Source organism: Hyla sarda, chromosome 5 (genome assembly GCF_029499605.1).
Source record: "Hyla sarda isolate aHylSar1 chromosome 5, aHylSar1.hap1, whole genome shotgun sequence".
Taxonomy (NCBI): domain Eukaryota; kingdom Metazoa; phylum Chordata; class Amphibia; order Anura; family Hylidae; genus Hyla; species Hyla sarda.
In genome coordinates this window covers 280,378,998-280,402,551 of record NC_079193.1, presented here as the reverse complement: position 1 = coordinate 280,402,551, position 23,554 = coordinate 280,378,998, and the positions used below count along the sequence as shown (strand labels likewise).

The 23,554-nt window shown below is 41.1% G+C and overlaps 1 protein-coding gene and 1 long non-coding RNA gene across 7 annotated transcripts in view; one reads left to right on the top strand and one right to left on the bottom strand.

The window, feature by feature from the left end:
• NOL4 (nucleolar protein 4) overlaps positions 1-23,554 on the top strand; it is a 336,038-nt gene that overhangs the window by 153,574 nt on the left and 158,910 nt on the right. The window lies entirely within an intron of this gene.
• The window catches only part of LOC130274042 (uncharacterized), a 138,344-nt gene that overhangs the window by 21,899 nt on the left and 92,891 nt on the right, over positions 1-23,554 (bottom strand). The window lies entirely within an intron of this gene.

Genomic DNA, 23,554 nt, shown 5'->3' with positions numbered 1-23,554 from the left:
GGCGGTGCTCAGCAGTCTGTATGGAGTGGGCTCCCGACTCCTGCCTGCTCCATACTCTCCGACCCCGGCTGTTTTCAGTAGCCGGAGGCCGACGCTAATAGCCAGCATGCGGTGATCGCCGCAGCTGGCTATTAACCCTTTAGATCTTTCACAGCGGCGTCTAAAGGGACCTGTGAATGCTCCCTAGTGCGATGGATCGTCCGAACACCCCCCCCCCCCGTGCAGCGCGATCACGAGGGGGCTATCCACTATAAAGGGCTTATCTCTGTTCCCTGGGGATCGTGGCTCTGTCATTGGTAGATCCTGTCTGGACTAGGAGCGCAGAGCACACAGATCAATTGAGTTCAATACAACTCTATTGATCTGTATAAGGAATCTAATGATTCCTCCTAAAAGATCCAATCATCCAGCATGGGGGCCGGTGGTCCCCTCACCTGGCTCCGGCCGTCTCCCGGGGTCTTCTCTGGTCTGAGATCGAGCAGACCAGAGCAGAAGATCACCGATAATACTGAGCAGTGCTGTGTCCTAAACATAGCACTGCACAGTATTAGCAATCAAAGGATTGCTATAGATAGTCCCCTATGGGGACATAAAAAGTGTAAAAAAAAAAGTTGAAAAATGTAAAAATAAAAAGTTGAAAAAAAAAGTGAAATATCCCCTCCCCCAATAAAAATGAAAATTGTCTGTTTTTCCCATTTTACCCCCAAAAAGCGTGAATATTTATTTTTTAATAAGCATATTTTGTATCGCCGCATGCGTAAATGTCTGAACTATCAAAATATAATATTAATGATCCCGTATGGGGAATGGCGTAAACGTAAAAAATACAAAAAAGTCCAAAAATGCAGCTTTTTTGTCACATTTTATTTAAAAAAATTTAATAAAAAATGATCTAAAAGTTTTATATATGCAAATGTGGTATCTAAAAAAAGTACAGATGACGGCACAAAAAATGAGCCCTCATACCACCCTATATACGGAAAAATGAAAAAGTTATAGGTGGTCAAAATAGGGCGATTTTAGATTACTGATTTTGTTCAACATAGTAACATAGTTCATAAGGTTGAAAACAGACCAGAGTCCATCACGTTCAACCTATAACCCTAATGAGTCCCTACTGAGTTAATCCAGAGGAAGGCAAAAAACTCTCATACTAGAGGTAAAAAATTCCTTCCTGACTCCAAATATGGCAGTCAGAATAAATCCCTGGATCAACGTTCTGTCCCTATAATTCTGATATATGTAACCAGCAATGTTCTTACTCTCCAAAAATGCATCCATACTTTTAAATTCTTTTACAGAGTTCCCCGTGACCACCTCCTCAGGCAGAGAATTCCACAGTCTCACTGCTCTTACAGTAAAGAACCCCCATCTGTGCTGGTGTAGAAAACTTCTTTCCTCTAAAAGGAGAGGATGCCCCCTTGTTATAGATACAGTCCTGGGTATAAATAGATCATGGGAAAGATCTCTGTACTGTCCCCTGATATATTTATACATAGTTATTAGGTCTCCCCTAAGCCTTCTTTTTTCTAAACTAAATAACCCTAATTCTGATAATCTTTCTGGGTACTGTAGTCCTCCCATTCCCCGTATTACCCTGGTTGCCCGTCTTTGAACCCTCTCCAGCTCCACTGTATCTTTCTTGTACATTGTTGCCCAGTACTGTACACAGCATTCTATGTGTGGTCTGACTATTGATTTGTACAGCGGTAGAATTATTTCCTTGTCATGGGCATCTATGCCCCTATTGATGCACCCCATGATTTTATTTGCCTTGGCAGCAGCTGCCCGACACTGGTCACTACAGCTAAATTTACTGTTAACTAAAAATCCCAAGTCCTTTTCCACGTCAGTTGTCCCTAGTGTGCTCCCATTTAATGCATAATCCCAGGCCAGATTTTTCCTCCCCATGTGCATTACCTTACATTTATTAGTGTTGAACCTCATCTGCCACTTCCCTGCCCAAGCCTCAAACCTATCCAGATCCATTTGTAACAGTGCCCTGTCCACTATTGTGTTTACCGCTTTACAGAGTTTAGTATCATCTGCAAAGATTGCTACTTTACTATTCAACCCCTCTACAAGGTCATTAATGAATATATTAAATAGGACAGGACCCAATACTGACCCCTGTGGTACCCCACTAGTTACAGTCACCCAATCAGAATAAGTACCATTAATAACCACCCTCTGTTTCCTATCACTGAGCCAGTTACTTACCCTTTTACACACATTCTCCCCTAGCCCCATCCTTCTCATTTTATGCACCAACCATTTATGTGGAACCGTATCAAATGCTTTGGAAAAATCCAGATATACGACATCCAGCGATTGCCCATGGTCCAGTCTGGAGCTCACCTCCTCATAAAAGCTGATCAGGTTAGTTTGACAGGACCGATCCCTCATAAAGCCATGTTGATATGGATTCATACATTTATTATCAAGATATTCCAAAATAGCATCTCTCAGAAAACCCTCAAACAATTTACATACAACAGAGGTTAAACTAACAGGCCTATAATTTCTGGGGTCACCTTTTGTCCCCTTTTTAAATATTGGCACCACATTTGCCATGCGCCAGTCCTGGGGAACAGTTCCTGTTACTATAGAGTCCATGAATATAAAAAATAGAGGTCTGTCTATTACACTACTTAATTCCTTTAGAACACAGGGGGTGAATGCCATCTGGACCTGGTGATTTGTCTATTTTGATTTTTTGTAGGCGGCACTGTACTTCTTCCCGGGTTAGACAGGTGACCTGTAAAGGGGAGTTTGCCTTATCTCGCTGTATTTCACCTGACATTTCATTTTCCTCGGTGAATACAGTGGAGAAGAATGTAATATATTTGCTTTTTCCTGATCCCCGTTTATAAGGGCCTACACTTTCATTTTACTCTCTTTGGCAATGAGTCTTTCTGTCTCTATTTTTGCGGCTTTTATCAGTTTTTTACATATTTTACATTTTTCTCTATAGCTTTTTAATGCTTCTTCACTGCCATCCTGTTTTAGTAGTTTAAATGCTTTATTTTTGTCATTCATTGCCCCCTTAACATTTTTATTCATCCATATTGGTTTTCTTTTATTTCTGACCCTTTTATTCCCGTAAGGTATATACATCTTACAGTGAGAGTTTATGATATTTTTAAAAGTCTCCCATTTAGTGTCAGTATTCTTGTTTTTGAGGACATTATCCCATTTTATATGTTAAGGGCTTCTCTGAGTTGGTCAAACTTTGCCTTCCTAAAGTTCATTGTTTTTGTGGCCCCTCGAGAGATTCCCTTATTGAGGAACAAGTTATAATGTATTATATTATGATCACTATTTCCTAGGTGTCCGTCAACTTGCACATTAGATTTTTTTTAAGCGGTACAAAAATATAAAAGTATCTAGCCATGGGTATCATTTTAATTGTATTGACCCACAGAATAAAGAACACATATCATTTTTACCGTAAATTGTACAGTGTGAAAACGAACCCCTCCAATATGTGCAAAATTTTGGTTTTCATTTAAATTTCCTCCCAAAAAATATATTTTTTTTTGGGGTTCGCCGTACATTTTATGGTAAAATGAGAGGTTTATTTATGTTTAAGTACAATTGGTCATGCAAAAAACAAACCCTTATATGGGTCTGTAGATGGAAATATAAAAGAGTTATGGATTTTAGAAGGCGAGGAGGAAAAAACGAAAACACAAAAATAAAATTGGCCTGGTCCATAAGGCGAAAATGGGCTTGGCCCTTAAGGGGTTAACATACACACATTAACCCCTTCCATGTTAAGTTTAAATCACCCCCTTATCCTATACAAAAACATGTAAATATAATAATAATAAACATATTTATTATTATAGCGTGCATAATTGTACGAACTATTAAAATATAACATTATGTATCCCATACGGTAAATGACGTAAATGTAAAAACAAAAACAAAAAAAACCCACAGAATTGCAATTTTTATAATATCCCAGAAAAAAGTTAAAAAGCGATTAAAAAGTCAGATCAATACCAAAATGGTACCGATACAAAAAACTGATTATGGGGAAAAAATTTGCCCTAATACAGCCTGGTATGTGAAAAAAAATGTTTAAAAAGCCACAGGGGTCAAAAAATGGGAATTAAATTTTTTTAAAAAAGTTCTGAATTTTTTTTTTAATTAGTAAAACATGACGGAAACTATACAAATTTGGTATTGCTGTAATCAGGCCGGCCTAAAGTATCAAAACAACATGTTAGCTCAACCGCAAGGTAAATGGCGTAGAAAAGAAAACCACCAAATCTGCAAAATTATCTTTTACTATTTCAATTTCACTTCACCGATTTTATATATATATATATATATATATATATATATATATACATAAGACAAAATAAGAGACAGCACTCCGAGCAATGGTGAGGTGGGTGCAAACAGATGAGGCCCAGATCATGGAGCTCGTAGCGTTAATAACTTAGAAGAAACTGTAGCACTCGCAGAGTAGTGGAAAACGGTGTAGAAGTTTATTCCAACTTAGACATCAAGGCAACGTTCCAGCTGCATGCAAGCAGCCATTTTCAAGCCAAAAAATGGCTTGAAAATGGCTGCTTGCATGCAGCCGAAACGTTGCCTTGATGTCTAAATTGGAATAAACTTCTACACCGTTTTCCACTACTCTGCGAGTGCTACAGTTTCTTCTAAGTTTTTATATATATATATATATATATATATATATATATCATATATATATGGCTGTATAGCTCTCCATGTTTTAACTGCATATTCATGTTTCACCTATATCCTTGTGCTGGCAGTGTGCTGCTGCATTCTTCTGTTGCTGTATATCTAGCCTAGTAGTGTGCACCTGTAGGCCAGGTCCATATAATAGTTTGGTATCAACTTAAGTGCTGGCTGACTTATTCTTTGTCTATATATATATATATATATATATATATATATATATATATAATTTTTTTTTGGTTCAGAGAATGTTATTGAAAAATTTTAAGGTATCATTATAGTAGGTAGTTAAGGCTATTATAGGGAGAGGAGGAAAAAACGAGAGTGTAAAAGCGAAAATATGCTCGGACAAGTGGATCGTCATAAGGGACAAGTAGATTTGGGTCCATTTTACTCCCGTCTTTTTTTTATTAAATTTCCACAGCCCTGAAAATGACATGCATCTACCTACCTGTTCCAAACCTAGGCCTGTGTTACCAATGTAGAACAGAGGAAGAGATTGGGGAGCTGCTTAAAATTCATCCTGTATGCTCATTGTATTCTATTCCCCTCCCCATTTTTGTGTTTGCTCCCTACCCTAGTTGCTTTCTCTTTGCTTTTGCTTCCTCTCTGTTTTTTTACCATTACAATAATATTTTCCCATGACATTCTTTACCAGTTTCCTTGTTTATCAGTCTTTCCATTGAATATAACAGACTGTTCTTGTTCCCAATTTTGCCCTTTAATTTTTTATTTAAACACAAATCTGTATTAGAGGTTACATATTGAAACCAGCTTGTATATGGCCTACACCACTTACTTATTCAGCAATGAGACATTGACTGACAACACAAAATGTTGTGGTGCATTGCTGTCTTCAACTGCATACAGTTCTCTGATGGCGGAACAATACACCTGCTGAGGATATGGAGGTATTTACAGCACAAGAACAATAAAAAAAAGAGCTGAAAACATGACAGGTATTGCACTTCTCATGTTTGACTCCCTCTTGAATTTCCAGTAGATTGCAGGCTTTTCTTCAGTAAGGTGCTGCTAAGTAAAAGACCAAACCCTTGTACACATCCCACAAAGTCACAGGTAGGATACGTACAAGGACATACTAAAAGTACAACTTTTACGGTATGTTCACACATTCAGGTTTTTAATTGCAATTATTGAATACAAAGCAAGGAATGGATTTGAAAAGAGAAGTCACAGACATTCCTGTATATATCCTCCCATTTTTATGTGTTTTTTCACTTTGTATTTAATAATTGCACTTAAAGTATAACTATCATTTGCAAAAACATTTTATATAATTTAAATAATATTATATGTTTATCTTTTCTATACATTTGTTAAAAAATGTGTATATTTTTCAGTGAAAAAATGCTGCCTCTGCAGAATATTGCCTGTGCAGAGACAAAATACAGGAAGTGGGGGCGGGACAAGCAGGGCTCTGTGCACCGAGGACAAGCAGGGCTCTGTACACCGAGGACAAGCAGGGCTCTGTACACCGAGGACAAGCAGGGCTCTGTACACCGAGGACAAGCAGGGCTCTGTACACTGAGGACAAGCTGGGCTCTGTGCACTGAGGACAAGCAGGGCTCTGTGCACTGAGGACAAGCAGGGCTCTGTGCATTGAGGACAAGCAGGGCTCTGTGCACTGAGGACAAGCAGGACTCTGTCCAGTGAGGACAAGCAGGGCTAGGACAAGCAGGGCTCTGTGCACGGAAGACAAGCAGGGCTCTGTGCACGGAGGACAAGCAGGGCTCTCTACACTGAGGACAAGCAAGGCCCTGTACACTGAGGTCAAGCAGGGCTCTGTACACTGAGGACTAGCAGGGCTCTGTACACTGAGGACAAGCAGGGCTCTGTGCACTGAGGACAAGCAGGGCTCTGTGCACTGAGGTCAAGCAGGGCTCTGTACACCGAGGACTCTGTACACCGAGGACAAGCAGGGCTCTGTACACCGAGGACAAGCAGGGCTCTGTGCACCAAGGACAAGCAGGACTCTGTACACTGAGGACAAGCAGGGCTCTGTACACCGAGGACAAGCAGGGCTCTGTACACCGAGGACAAGCAGGGCTCTGTGCACCAAGGACAAGCAGGACTCTGTACACCGAGGACAAGCAGGGCTCTGTACACTGAGGACAAGCTGGGCTCTGTGCACTGAGGACAAACAGGGCTCTGTGCACTGAGGACAAGCAGGGCTCTGTGCACTGAGGACAAGCAGGGCTCTGTGCACTGAGGACAAGCAGGACTCTGTCCAGTGAGGACAAGCAGGGCTAGGACAAGCAGGGCTCTGTGCACGGAAGACAAGCAGAGCTCTGTGCACGGAGGACAAGCAGGGCTCTGTACACTGAGGACAAGCAAGGCCCTGTACACTGATGTCAAGCAGGGCTCTGTACACTGAGGACTAGCAGGGCTCTGTACACTGAGGACAAGCAGGGCTCTGTGCACTGAGGACAAGCAGGGCTCTGTGCACTGAGGTCAAGCAGGGCTCTGTACACCGAGGACTCTGTACACCGAGGACAAGCAGGGCTCTGTACACCGAGGACAAGCAGGGCTCTGTGCACCAAGGACAAGCAGGACTCTGTACACCGAGGACAAGCAGGGCTCTGTACACTGAGGTCAAGCAGGGCTCTGTACACTGAGGACTAGCAGGGCTCTGTACACTGAGGACTAGCAGGGCTCTGTACACTGAGGACAAGCAGGGCTCTGTGCACAGAGGACAAGCAGGGCTCTGTACACTGAGGACTAGCAGGGCTCTGTACACTGAGGACAAGCAGGGCTCTGTGCACTGAGGTCAAGCAGGGCTCTGTACACTGAGGACTAGCAGGGCTCTGTACACTGAGGACAAGCAGGGCTCTGTGCACTGAGGACAAGCAGGACTCTGTCCAGTGAGGACAAGCAGGGCTAGGACAAGCAGGGCTCTGTGCACGGAAGACAAGCAGGGCTCTGTGCACGGAGGACAAGCAGGGCTCTGTACACTGAGGACAAGCAAGGCCCTGTACACTGAGGTCAAGCAGGGCTCTGTACACTGAGGACTAGCAGGGCTCTGTACACTGAGGACAAGCAGGGCTCTGTGCACTGAGGACAAGCAGGGCTCTGTGCACTGAGGTCAAGCAGGGCTCTCTACACCGAGGACTCTGTACACCGAGGACAAGCAGGGCTCTGTACACCGAGGACAAGCAGGGCTCTGTGCACCAAGGACAAGCAGGACTCTGTACACTGAGGACAAGCAGGGCTCTGTACACCGAGGACAAGCAGGGCTCTGTACACCGAGGACAAGCAGGGCTCTGTGCACCAAGGACAAGCAGGACTCTGTACACCGAGGACAAGCAGGGCTCTGTACACTGAGGACAAGCTGGGCTCTGTGCACTGAGGACAAACAGGGCTCTGTGCACTGAGGACAAGCAGGGCTCTGTGCACTGAGGACAAGCAGGACTCTGTCCAGTGAGGACAAGCAGGGCTAGGACAAGCAGGGCTCTGTGCACGGAAGACAAGCAGGGCTCTGTGCACGGAGGACAAGCAGGGCTCTGTACACTGAGGACAAGCAAGGCCCTGTACACTGATGTCAAGCAGGGCTCTGTACACTGAGGACTAGCAGGGCTCTGTACACTGAGGACAAGCAGGGCTCTGTGCACTGAGGACAAGCAGGGCTCTGTGCACTGAGGACAAGCAGGGCTCTGTGCACTGAGGTCAAGCAGGGCTCTGTACACCGAGGACTCTGTACACCGAGGACAAGCAGGGCTCTGTACACCGAGGACAAGCAGGGCTCTGTGCACCAAGGACAAGCAGGACTCTGTACACCGAGGACAAGCAGGGCTCTGTACACTGAGGTCAAGCAGGGCTCTGTACACTGAGGACTAGCAGGGCTCTGTACACTGAGGACAAGCAGTGCTCTGTGCACTGAGGACAAGCAGGGCTCTGTGCACTGAGGTCAAGCAGGGCTCTGTACACTGAGGACTAGCAGGGCTCTGTACACTGAGGACAAGCAGGGCTCTGTGCACAGAGGACAAGCAGGGCTCTGTACACTGAGGACTAGCAGGGCTCTGTACACTGAGGACAAGCAGGGCTCTGTGCACTGAGGTCAAGCAGGGCTCTGTACACTGAGGACTAGCAGGGCTCTGTACACTGAGGACAAGCAGGGCTCTGTGCACTGAGGACAAGCAGGGCTCTGTGCACTGAGGTCAAGCAGAGCTCTGTACACTGAGGACTAGCAGGGCTCTGTACACTGAGGACAAGCAGGGCTCTGTGCACGGAGGACAAGCAGGGCTCTGTACACTGAGGACAAGCAGGGCTCTGAGCACTGAGGACAAGCAGGGCTCTGTGCACTGAGGACAAGCAGGGCTCTGTACACTGAGGACAAGCAGGGCTCTGTACACTGAGGACAAGCAGGGCTCTGTACACTGTGGACAAACAGGGTTCTGTACACTGAGGACAAGCAGGGCTCTGTACACTGAGGACAAGCAGAGCTCTGTACACTGAGGACAAGCAGAGCTCTGTGCACTGAGGACAAGCAGGGCTCTGTACACTGAGGACAAGCAGGGCTCTGTACACTGAGGACAAGCAGGGCTCTGTACACTGAGGACAAGCGGGGCTCTGTACACTGAGGACAAGCAGGGCTCTGTACACTGAGGACAAGCAGGGCTCTGTACACTGAGGACAAGCAGGACTCTGTACACTGAAGACAGGCAGGGCTTTGTTATTATCTATATTATATGAAACGTTTTTGCAAATGACAGGTACACTTTAAAATCCTGATATTAAAGATAGCATTTTAGATTAGTCCCATTGTTTCTAAGTATCCATCTTTTATATTCTGAAGGGTTTTCCTGCTGCACCAAGTGGTGGTGTATTGCTTGGAACCTAGTTGGTTATGATATATCCTAGTGATATGCCATAGTATACTATAGTAAAAGAGCACCAAGTTGTTAAATGCTTGCAGACCAGACTTTTTTTTTTTGAGAGAGACCAGAGTTTTTTCTCGTTTGGTTATTTGAATCATGTTTGTGCAATTTTTTGCATGGTAGGAAAATAATTAAAAGATAGGGAATGATGAAAACTTTTACATATGTTCAGGAGGGAAATGTTGTCAATAACTAAGCACAAGAACAAGAGGGCACAAATCTGAGGTTAGTTGGGAGAAGTATAAATATATTTAGAAAAAATTATTAAAAGAGTAAAGAGATGCTTAGAACAAACTTTAGATGTGGTTGGTAAAACCCCAGGAAGTGACTATAAGCATATCTGGGGTAAACATATCTATCTTCAGATAAAAAGGATGATAAGGGCAGATTAGATGACCAGGTGGTCTTTTCTGCTGACAGTTTTATATGTTTCTATGTGAGTATACACCTCTGCTGCCCTTTTTTTTAGAAGGTCAAGTGATTGTTTGACATGCAAAAGATTGGCCAAGAGAATTGGCATTTTGGATACAAAGAAATGGGTGCAGCTGTATTTTAACCACATACTACTTGGGTATGGCTGCCTTTTAGAGTTGAAGTGGGATTCCACACACACCAGCTGACAAAGACTGATAAGGAATAGTTGAGGAATCCTAAAGGATGAGCCTATACCCGTGTCTATGCTTCTTATAGTACAATGCTGCCTTAAAATACAGGTGAATACACCCTTGAAGACATCCTTTTATAGCAGCTTAGTTCCTTGTCTCATTTATTTGCATCACATTTGCTGTTATCTATTTCTGTGAACTCTCTGCTATGAGAAGACTGCATGACAAAATTCACATCAAAATGCAGACACTGTCTTGTCTTTGTTAGGTCAAATGTATCAATCATTTGCGCTTGGATAAAATGTACTACTTTTGCACGATCTTACTGTAGTTTTTTTCCTCTAAAAATGACCTACATGACATTTCTGTACCAATTTAACATTCTAATTATACTCCTAGCCTTAAAGGTAGCACAGATCAGACTTGGAGATCATTTCACTTTCCTACTTGGAGAGTGTTAAAGAGCAATTCAACTATATTGCCCTTCAACTCTGCAAACTCTGCAACTGCAGTATCTAAGGATGGGTTTATAGAGCATGACTGGAAGAACTGAACAGGAGCTGTACAAACGAGTCCCTTTGTAAGAAAGAGTCATGGTCATGAGTAAACCCCAATCTCTTCTTGTAGGAATAGCATTTAGGAGCAATTTGTTATGTATATATATATATATGTGTGTGTGTGTGTGTATATATATATATATATATATATATATATATATATATATATATTCTTATTATGTGTACATTATGATAGCAAATTCTGTTTACATATGGTAGGAGCCAGAGCAGCTACACAAATCTTTACTGCTGTCCAAGGTTCTGAAATGTATTATGTATAATGTGTCTCATATCAGCTGAGTCTACAGCGTCCTATGATGCAGCACAACAAGCTTGGCCAACATTCTTCTAAAAAAAAAAAGACAACAAAAAAAAAAAAGATTCCATCAAGTTCAACCTAAAACCTTACTGTGATGATCCATTGGAAGGCAAAACAGCCTGATCAGGCTAAAGCCAATTTCCTCAATACAGAGTCGTGCCAGGGGGGTAGCGACCTAGGTGCCACCTGCTACAGCAAGACCATCCTACTTTGCGGTGTGCTCTGGTGAAAACCAGTGGCACATTAGACTCCTCTCCCTGGCAAGGCTCAAGTCTCCATCCACACAGGCCCAGAGGATCCACCACCTGCTGTCCACCTGCCGTGATTCCTAACACCCAATATGTCAATATTTGTAAATAGTAGGCACCGTTTCAATGTCACACATAAGTTTCCAAAACACAGCGTATCGAGACACACAACAAACAAACATAATAACAACTTTGAAGAATTCAGAATCACTGGAATAGAATAATATCAGACAATTGTGGTGACAGATTTCTGAGACTCTGCAGAAGAGAGTAATTCTGGATCTTTAAAATGAACACTTTAACTCCGCTGGGTCTTAGTGAGAATATCGACAATATATATAAAAAGATACATTCCAATGTACATCTAGGATTTAGTACCGCAAAACCATCAACCTGAATACAAACCCAAAAAGACATAAAATAAACATAATTATCAAACCCATTCATTATCAAACGTTTACACTATCCTAATATATAATCGCAATATATATTAATTCTAGCAATTAAATACGATAATACATTCAAATCCATTACTTCTTGAACCATACACTATCGAACACAGTATATGGCATTATAACAAATACAGCATATGCAGTCTCTATAAACCTATGTAGCCCACAGTATATAATATATGATAAATACAGCATATGCGGTCTTGACAAATTTACATAGCCCCTATCGTGACTAGCTTGTTGTAGAAATACCTGCTAATCCGGCTTTGTCCCAATAAATTTGGTCCCTACCAGGACAAACGATATATCTGCCACCATACCTGTTGTAGAAATATCTGTTCAATCACGCTTTAAAACCTGATAACCAAATTCTCATACCACTGAAGTTCTACTAATGGTATTACTACATATTTTTACACAACATTAATGCTTGGTAAGCAGCATTTTAATAAAACACCCATATCAACTGACACAGCGAAATCAGACTTACGTATCTGGACTTCAAAAATCTTAAAACATTTCAACACATCAATCAATATTGTAAACTTATACCTATACACAAGATAAGCGCATAAATAACACCTTGCGCGTACCCGGTCTCCAGCATTTACATACATGCTTGTATAAACTCTATATACACTAGATAAGCGCATAAATAACACCTTGCGCGTACCCGGTCTCCAGCATTTACATACATGCTTGTATAAACTCTATATACACTAGATAAGCGCATAAATAATACCTTGCGCGTACCCGATCTTCAGCATTTACATACATGCTTGTATAAACTCTATATACACTAGATAAGCGCATAAATAATACCTTGCGCGCACCCGATCTCCAGCATTTACATACATGCTTGTATAAACTCTATATACACTAGATAAGCGCATAAATAATACCTTGCGCGCACCCGATCTCCAGCATTTACATACATGCTTGTATAAACTCTATATACACTAGATAAGCGCATAAATAATACCTTGCGCGCAAAACCATCAACCTGAATACAAACCCAAAAAGACATAAAATAAACATAATTATCAAACCCATTCATTATCAAACGTTTACACTATCCTAATATATAATCGCAATATATATTAATTCTAGCAATTAAATACGATAATACATTCAAATCCATTACTTCTTGAACCATACACTATCGAACACAGTATATGGCATTATAACAAATACAGCATATGCAGTCTCTATAAACCTATGTAGCCCACAGTATATAATATATGATAAATACAGCATATGCGGTCTTGACAAATTTACATAGCCCCTATCGTGACTAGCTTGTTGTAGAAATACCTGCTAATCCGGCTTTGTCCCAATAAATTTGGTCCCTACCAGGACAAACGATATATCTGCCACCATACCTGTTGTAGAAATATCTGTTCAATCACGCTTTAAAACCTGATAACCAAATTCTCATACCACTGAAGTTCTACTAATGGTATTACTACATATTTTTACACAACATTAATGCTTGGTAAGCAGCATTTTAATAAAACACCCATATCAACTGACACAGCGAAATCAGACTTACGTATCTGGACTTCAAAAATCTTAAAACATTTCAACACATCAATCAATATTGTAAACTTATACCTATACACAAGATAAGCGCATAAATAACACCTTGCGCGTACCCGGTCTCCAGCATTTACATACATGCTTGTATAAACTCTATATACACTAGATAAGCGCATAAATAACACCTTGCGCGTACCCGGTCTCCAGCATTTACATACATGCTTGTATAAACTCTATATACACTAGATAAGCGCATAAATAATACCTTGCGCGTACCCGATCTTCAGCATTTACATACATGCTTGTATAAACTCTATATACACTAGATAAGCGCATAAATAATACCTTGCGCGCACCCGATCTCCAGCATTTACATACATGCTTGTATAAACTCTATATACACTAGATAAGCGCATAAATAATACCTTGCGCGCACCCGATCTCCAGCATTTACATACATGCTTGTATAAACTCTATATACACTAGATAAGCGCATAAATAATACCTTGCGCGCACCCGATCTCCAGAATTTACATACATGCTTGTATAAACTCTATATACACTAGATAAGCGCATAAATAATACCTTGCGCGCACCCGATCTCCAGCATTTACATACATGCTTGTATAAACTCTTGTATCTCGGAAACCTTACCAACACTGAACATCTATATTCATGTACACACCTGTGCCAAAAATATCTCTCTTCCAATAATAAAAAGACATCTATTCAATCAAAAGACCCCAACACCTAGCAAATAGCATATTGGCAGTGCTGCAGTACCATCATTTGAGACCACTGCAGCTGCCACCCACACATATACTTGCGCTGAGGATGAAATCTTTTTCCAAAAGAACAAGTTACGATACCCACTATCCGGCAACCGATAGCGCTGCAGATCCACTCCTTTGAGACCAATGCTACAATCGTATGAGCACTCGTTCAAATATAACTCACGCATGCACCCAACAGAACCTGCATCCCCGGACCAAATGTAAATACCCTTACACATTTTTCATCATATCTTGTTCATTTTTAGATACTAGACAGCATTGAGCAGTCTTGTAACTTTTTTTTATACACTAGCTTTTATTTCTGGTTATATTTTATTGTATAACATGTAAAAACACCTATTTTAATTTTTATGAATGAAACACCCTTACGTCATTGGAAAGCCCTACTACAACACACCATGGCGCAGCCCTATGACACTCTTTTAATCAACCCAATTGTATGCCCTGGCGCTCTTTTTTAAACTATATATAGCCAGTGATATTACATTTATGTATGTATGCCACAGTCATTGAGAAAGAGGTGCAAGACCTAGAAATGCGTTTGACACGGCGAATAAAGAAACTTTGAATTTGTCAAGACATACTGAATCCTTATTCCATCCACAGTTGGCGCCGAATACCTGGGAATTTTTTCCTAAATCCCGCAAACTTCCTTGGGAACTTAGACAAGGACACTCTTCTTCACCTAGTTAGGTATATATTTTTGTCCTGAGGAAGGTACTAGATTGGGCACTGAAATACGTTGTCTTATGTTTTATGTGTACAACAAATAAAATAAAAAAATAAGATTTACATTGATCTATGGTGGTCCTATAATAGTGCTGTACACACAAACCAGCAATTTTGTTTATGGTATTTCAGTACAGATATTGTCATCACTCCTAGCAGTCACAGTCCCCAATGCATCACACTAGCGCCAGTATGGTAGGAAGCCAGTTAAACTATGATGTCTTATTGGAGTATTTTCCAAAGAACTTTTATTAGAGCCCACATATAAACTCAATACAGGCTTCCTACTTTCAATTTTTATCCAGGACCCCAAAACTGCAAGACAGTAGTGCTTATCCCTGAGCCACCTTAGTGTCAACATGAAATATATATAGTTCTTATACACAGTCATGTGTAGGCATTTAAAAAAAACAACTACAAAGTACAAAGGAAAAAGAATGTGTCTATACTTCGTTGCTCTCAAAGTTAAATTTTTAAGTGTATTCCCCACTTTCTATCCCTCCAATATCAATGTAGCATCCACTAAAAAGGCAGAACAGCCCCTGCCCTGTCATTACTGGCAGCTTAGGTTTCAGTTCTGTGATTTCAAAGCTTTAAATATTCAACGCAATCATTTGTTAGGTGCAGAATGAATAGTATTACCATAATTTCTCATTTGTTGTCACATACTCAATTGCAAATGCTGATATCAGGACAGTGGGGCCTTATATCAGTTCGAAATTAAGCAAATTGACTGTAAACATCCATTTGCACTTACAAAGATACATTACTTGCATCACAGCTTGAACTCGCTTTTCAAAAATCTAAAGTGGAAAAAGGTTAGAATAAACTCTTAATTTGCTACATATTATATCTTGCTGTTGTAAAACTCACCTTGCTGGTTGTAGCTCTTCCTGTATTATATAAAGGAGACGTAATTATACAGAACCTAATAAATTACATTATTGTTTCTATTCTAAAAGTGATATCTTTGATATCTATGATTTCTATCAAACAGGGTCAGACTGAGACACCAGAATACCAAAGAATACAGCAGTAATACCAGGCCCTGACACAATAGAAGGCTCATAATAAAACGGCCCCAATGATCCAGGAAGAGAAATCCCAATTTGAAGCCATTCTCTTTCCATTAGGGTCTATATTTTATGAAAATAGAACTAGATTCCAGCACTTCCGGTATAAAGTGACTTTATTGATGATCAATAAGAATGTGTCATACAAATAAGACCAGTTTTTGGTTTTAAAAAACACTGTTCTGAAAAAGTAAAATCTTTTATTCCAAAGCATAAAAAACGGCTATACAGAGACTCAACAAGCACAAATAAAAGATGGACCAACACAGGAAAAAACTAAAGGCTAACATGTTTTGGATTAACAATCCTTAGTCGTAGCCATTTACGGGTCTGTTTAGTATCCCAAATATTACCGCTCTTAGGGGTGTTTCCCTTGAAAGCAGTTTTTATACAAAGTATAAAGATTTGTAAATTGCTTCTATTTATTCATCTGAAGACTTCCAGTACTTATTAGTTGGCTGCTGTATTCTTTCCAATCTGGCCACAGTGCTCTCTGCTGACACATCTGTCCATGTCAGGAACTGTACAGAGCAGGAGCAAATCCTCATAGTTAAAGGGGTATTCCAGTAAAAAAAAAAATTCCATATCAACTGGCTCCAGAAAATTAAACAGATTTGTAAATTACACATGAACAAGATATAGAATGAAGGACGGCACTCACCCAGGTAGAAGCTTCAGTGTATTTTTTATTGAACGAACAGAGTGGTGGTGTCAGACAGGGGAACAGACAGGAACGCCGAGGACATGCACGCTGAGGTCCTCGGCGTTCCTGTCTGTTCACCTGTCTGACACCGCCACTCTGTTCTTTCAATAAAAAATACACTTAAGCTTCTACCTGGGTGAGTGCCGTCCTTCATTCTATATCTTGTTCATGTGGATTTATCTTACATTCTTGGACTGAGCACCAGGCGTATGGTTTTTGATTCATATACACACCTGTGAGCTGCCCATTTGCCGTAATATCAGCAGTGCCGGACCCTGTATCTTTGGTCTGTTAGATTTGCAAATTACTTCTATTAAAAAAAATCTTAATCCTTCCAGTACTTATCAGCTGCTGAAGATGAGTTGTTATTTTCTGTCTGACAACAGTGCTCTCTGCTGACACCTCTGTCTGTCTCAGGAACTGTCCAGAGCATGAGAGGTTTGCTGTGGTGATTTGCTCCTACTCTGGACAGACAGAGGTGTCAGCAGAGACAGACAGAGGTGTCAGCAGAGAGCCCTGTTGTCAGACAGAAAAGAACAACTCCACTTCAGCAGTTGCTAAGTACTGTAACGATTACAATTTTTTATATAGAAGTAATGTACAAATCTCTTTAACTTTCTGGAGCCAGTTGATATGAAAAAAAAATAAATAAATGTTTTTAACTGAAATACCCCTTAAACCTCTCCTGGTCTGGACAGTTCCTCACATGGACAGAGGTGGCAGCAGAGAGCACTGTGGTTAAACTGGAAATAACTACACAATTTCCTTTTGAGCATATAGCAGGTGATAAGTACTGGAAAGCTTTAGATAAATAAATAGCAATTTAAAAATATATAAATGTATAATTTTCTGCACCAGTTGATTTGAAAACAAATGTGTTTTTTCCTTGAATACCCATATGAGTGTGTACAGTATAGGTACTTCTATAGCTTTATACATGAACTCTTCTACCTTATATATCAATATATCCCACAGGAAAGTCAGTTTTATGTAGCAGAGATTGGCTTGATTTTGTTTCTACACCTATATCAATAATCAATACCTGATTGTGACATCTGATGTCTGTTTAGCCTCCTGTTCATGGACCTTGATGTCATAGTAAATACACTTCTCTAGGTTGCTGTTTAAAAGGTTTGTAAACCCATTTGTTGCATCTAGCATTCATCACAATTTGTCTATATGGTATCATTGCTTAAACACTTCTACTTCTAATTTGTCTTTGTGTGACTCTATAGTTTGGATTCACCTTTTAACAAATTGATGGGTGCCCCCCACCTCTGTACTACCACTGGGCTGCTTTAAATTTTGCTTGCTTACTTCACTACTCATTGGCCCAAATTTACTATAATTGTCTAATTCTTAGATAGCGTAAACTTGCACATTTGCTTGGTGTCATATTTTGGTACACCCCAGAGTGCTTGATAAAGATTTCCTTCTCAGACTGTCTGCCACACATCCCCTTACACCAAAGTGCCTGCATTATATGCCCCCCAAGAAAGAAGAGGAATGTTTCTCCCCTGTAGGCTACATAGAAGTTTAGGGGTTAGAAGAGTTTATTACTTTCTGTGGGTCTCAACCTTGATAACATATGTTTATCTAAGAGCCGAGGAACGTGCTCTCGAATCACCCAAAGAAAAAGGGCAAACGTGTGAGACTAAAAAAACGTGCACAAAGGATGCGGTCTATTGCAAGTCCTTCTCCAATAGGAGAGAGGCCCCCCAACAAACCTTACCCTTTGCCCCTGGACCAAAAGGTACCTGTGAGGTTCCAGGTTTGATGTCCCTTTTCGCCAAAGCTACTAAGGGACCACAAATGCTCCCGGCATTCCCTTGGCGTTAGCCAAGGTATCTGCCCGCAGAGCCCCTAACGGTCGGTACCTTGCCAAAGCAGGAGTACCCGGGGAGTTTGCAGGGAGGTGCAGAACCTAATGGCCACACACACCTCCCCAAGACCGTCAGGAGGGCTACCACATCCTGACAAATCCTGTGGACACACAACACGCAAAACGTGACACAGTGAGACAAAAATAAATAAATAAGTGAATGTGTGCAGATATACTGCCCGAACATCCGGCCGGATCTATAAAAATTTCTCTGATCCTAGCCAGAAGGCTGGGAATCAAGAGGTGAGTGCCACAAGGGGAAGAGATCATGATGCCCGTGCTTCCACTCAGTGAGCCAATCCTTCCAGTGAGTTTCGGCACCTCAGGGTCACGACTCTCTGAGGCACTAAAGTACCTCGGCTCTAGACCCTCTCAGCCTCATGGCGAGACCCGGAGGAAACAGGTCACATCGGGGCAGCCGTCAAGCTGATTCCTCAGGACCAGCCCCAGTACGCCCTGGTACACCTGCCCCCATCATGCAGCACCCATCCCACCAGCCCCATACCGGCGTTACTGCCCACCAGCATGACACGACAACAGATACTACACTTGATCTTAGCCAAAAGGCTGAGAAGCCTTGATAACATATGGTGTACCTTATCTTGACACTGTTCAATTCTCAAAAACATTACAAACATTTGTGTTATGTAGTCTGGAAATGGGAGTAGTATCTCCTTGAGGAAACCACCAAACTTGCATATGGAGTCGTGCAGTGCTCCATGGGAAAATAATATGCAAAGTAGCTTATTTCAGGAAGGAAAAGAACTTGCTCTACAGTGCCACCTATTGGAGGTAGCTTCCCTCTCAATCAATGTCCAACCCTGTAATCTTGTCAAAACTCCATCTCCAATAGCAGCTGTTACTGTACTTCTCTATTACATGTCTACATCCCACATGTTTAGTAACTTGTAAAACAGATATGATATATTAAATATGGAAATAGCTTGAAATGCTTTTTTTACGATCCATGTTTGGCCAAACTAAATATGTAGGTTTGTTGGGAAATTGGGGTTATACTGTAACTGTAAGCAAAACCATAACACCTGGGGAAAAAAAAATATATATATATATTTTTATTATCATTGGGGATTATTGATTGGGAAGGAAATAGACTGACAGTGCTGTGCTGGAGGTGTAGGGACCCAACCAAGAGTCACTGTTATTCCATATGAGGCAAAGATCACTCTCCTAGGTGCATGTGGTTAGTGTAGTGTTTTTGGCGTACTATGCTGGCGTATTGTGCGCTCCTTATTATGCACTTCTATTCTTCAGTCTTCAGTCTTCCATTGACAGCTGATTTGACTTCAGCTCATCATGTTTTCATTAGGAGTTTTACTACTTTCTAGTTAAGACAGATGCTACAGACTTGATCAATTTTATGTCCCCAGAGGAAGCTAACGTTTTGCTTTCCTAATCTCACTAACGTGTGTTCATTATTCCCCCGTATGATATATCAAGCCAGTAACTTCTTTTCTAGACTCTCTGCTATTCTTGTCAGCTTTTTTTTTTTTCCCCGTGTGGTCACATCACATATAACTACTTTCAGGGATAAAACCCTCTACAACTAGTGATAAATGAGTTTATAAAAACACCAAAATCAATTACACTATTTACAATGTGTCATGTATTATAAAACCTCAGTCTGTGACATCACTTTAGCCTTGAAAACTGTAAACAGAGGAAACACTGAAGATGAAGTAGATCTATTGTGGTGATAATGGGACTTGATAGCAGTGTGCAACTCATGGGCCTCTATTGTGTTGTTCCTTACTCCTAAAGGCTATATAGCTCCCCACCATCTAAAATTTGTGTAGACAGTCATGGATTCTCAGAACGTCCTTATCCCTGGATTTGCAGATCCACACATGTATTTAATGTCATCAATTGTAGATCATCAATTATACAGACTGTTTGGGCCACTATTTTTAAGGGTTACTTAAAGGGGTAGTCCGGTGAAAAAAATCCACTGGTACCAGAAAGTTATACAGATTTGTAAATTAATTCTATTAATAAATCTTAAAAGAAAACTGTCATCAGTGTTACCGCACTAACCTACTGCTACAGGCAGGTAGTGCAGGTGACACTGATGACAAACATATTTACGTGTCTGAGATCAGTGCTTCTGTTCTCCTGGTATCTTCAACTGTTCCTTCAGTTCGCCTGGCAGGCTTGGGGCACAGGCGTGGCTTTGTGATGTCACCGCTGCTGTTTCTCTGCTGGGCCCTGCTGCGAGCAGCCCTAGGAAAACAGAGCGGTGATGTCATTAAGCTTTGACTGTGCCCCAAGTTGGTACCTCAAATGGAGGGAACAGATGAAGAGAATGGGAGCATGGATTGCAGACACATAAGTATGGTTGTCATCAGTGTCACCTGCATTACCTGCCTGTAGCAGCAGGTTAATGCGGTGACACTGATGACAGTTTTCCTTTAAATCTAGTACTTATGAACTGGTCTATGCTCGAAAAAAAGTTATGTAGTTCGTTCTAGTTTGACCACAGTGCTCTCTGCTGACACCTCTGTCCATGTCAGGAACTGTCCAGAGTAGAAGCAAATCCCCATAGCAAACCTCTCCTGCTCTGGACAGTTCCTGACACGGACAGAGGTGTAAGTAGAAAGCACTGTGGTCAAAATGGAAAGAACTAAACAACTTCCTTTGGAACATAAGTACTGGAAGGGTTAAGATTTTTGAATAGAAGTAATTTACAAATCTGTATAATTTTCTGGTAATAGTTGATTTGAAAATAAAAAAATTCCCTCTGGAATACCCATTTTACACCCTTTGGCATAAAAATTATAAATTTTAGCCCTGACGAGACTATTCTAGATGAAGGCTACTCCAATAAATGCTTGTGTGTCTGGATTATTACCTATCATGCCTGCGTGCGAGTACATCATTTTAACAACTATGCGATCTTTGACTGAACCTGAATTCTTATGTGAATACACAGATTAGTACTTGTGTATAAAGAAAGAGAAAATCTAATTGACACACATGTCTGAGTGCTGTTTCCAAGTTAACAAAGTTTGTAGAATACGGAAAAAAACTTTCGAAAATGTTTTGGTTGAAAGGAACATAAGCAGGTCAAGGTAAAGGCATGCGACCATAGTCTAATGTACTAATATCCAGACTGTTCACAAAAAAACACTTTGCATTTCATTCTGACAGCAGCTTGTTTAGTTTGTTCTCATTCAAGGTTAAGAGTGGCAGATGCAATTAAAGGTTTTTGTTAAACACCTCTTATTTTGTGATTCAGTTCAACAGTATATACATTCTTTGCATCATTTTAAAACATTTTTTTTAAATGCACTTTTTATTTTATTTTTATTAAAAAATTTTGCCCAATAAACTTTATAGAAAAAAAATCACATAAGGATAGGACAAAAATCACTCCAAAAATCACATAAAAAAGGTTGTACTTACTGGTTACTGATAAAAGGGCAGGTTAGACACCTGTTCCCACTATGATGCAGATTAGCCACAATGCTTTATAAGGAGATGTTGACAGGTGCAAAATACTGATGAACAACTGCTCACACGCCTACTATTCATGAGGAGGTAGTTGCTTAGTTTTGTAGTTGCACATAGATAAGGCAATATACAGGATGCCAGTATAATGATAACGTGTAGTGCATCATGCTGGCTTACAGCCTAGTAGTGACGCCCATACTATGCGATCAGGCGGCTGCCCAGCATCTTATACATGCACCCCACAAATACACTGACACCCCGGCTCCCACAGCATCACAAGGCCAGACTGCATCATTAAAGAATACATACTATACATGATAAACATGAGGTATTAGTTAATATTTTGACCAAAATATGCAAGCTCCCAACCCTAGTCAAGGGTTCACAGTCTCTTGCGAGTCCCTTCAATAACTTTATGGAAAAAAAATCACCCAAAAAATTATAGAGAAAAGGCCACGCTTATTGGCTACTGGTACAAGGCAGGTTATGCACCCATTCCCATAGCCACAACGTTCAATAAACTTTACACTTGTAGTGTAGTAAACCTGTTGCATTTTTCAACCATAACTTCAGTCCTTCTCCCTCCTCGAACATCAGGAATAGCTTTTGTGGCCTGGAATCATATTCACTAACTTCTAGATCAGTGGTCTCTAAGCTTAGGCACTCCATTTTTTTTTATAGTTTTTTTAAACTTGGAAAACAAATAATACAGCTTTTACCTTATCCTATAAATTAACAATTTTCCCCTCTAATTTCATCTATATCCACCCCTTAACCCCTATCCCCCCCCAATCCATCCCCCGACTGTCCCTTATCCCCATCCTTTCTAACCCCTAAACCCTCCTCACCAAATTATTCTCTTAGTAATACCTCATATTCTGGAGATTCCTGAAAAGAGGACCAAGGTGCCCATGTGATATTATAATCAGTGTTGGTTTCCTGATGTGCCGATTAGAGATGAGTGAATTTTTTAAAACGGCTATTTCTGGCCTACATAGAGCCTCAATAGGGATGTAGAACACTTTGCCTTGCTGTAACACGCATAGGGTGTGTGCTGGGTTAGTGAAATAATACTGTTATTCGGTATGACATGCAGATCAGAGGCATTGCTATTAGAATCACTGTCTCAGAGTGGCACAGTGACAGAGCCTGGAGGCGGCATCAATATGAGGAGACCATATAGTGGCTGAATGAAACAGTGTGGAGGTGGTGGCAGCATGAGGAGACAATATAGTGGTTGAATGACACAGCCTGGAGTTGGCGGCAGCATATAGTGGCTGAATGACACACCCTGGAGTTTGCCGCAGCATGAGTAAAACATATAGTGGCTGAATGACACAGCCTTGAGGCGGCAGAAGCATGAGGAGACCATATAGTGGCTGAATGACACATCGTGGAGGTGGCGGCAACATGAGGAAACCATATAGTGCCTGAATGACACAGCTTGGAGGTGGAGGCAGCATGAGGAGACCATATAGTGGCTGAATGACACAGCATGTAGGTGGCGGCAGTATGAGGAGAACATATAGTGGCTGAAAGACACAGCCTGGAGTTGGCGGCAGCATATAGTGGCT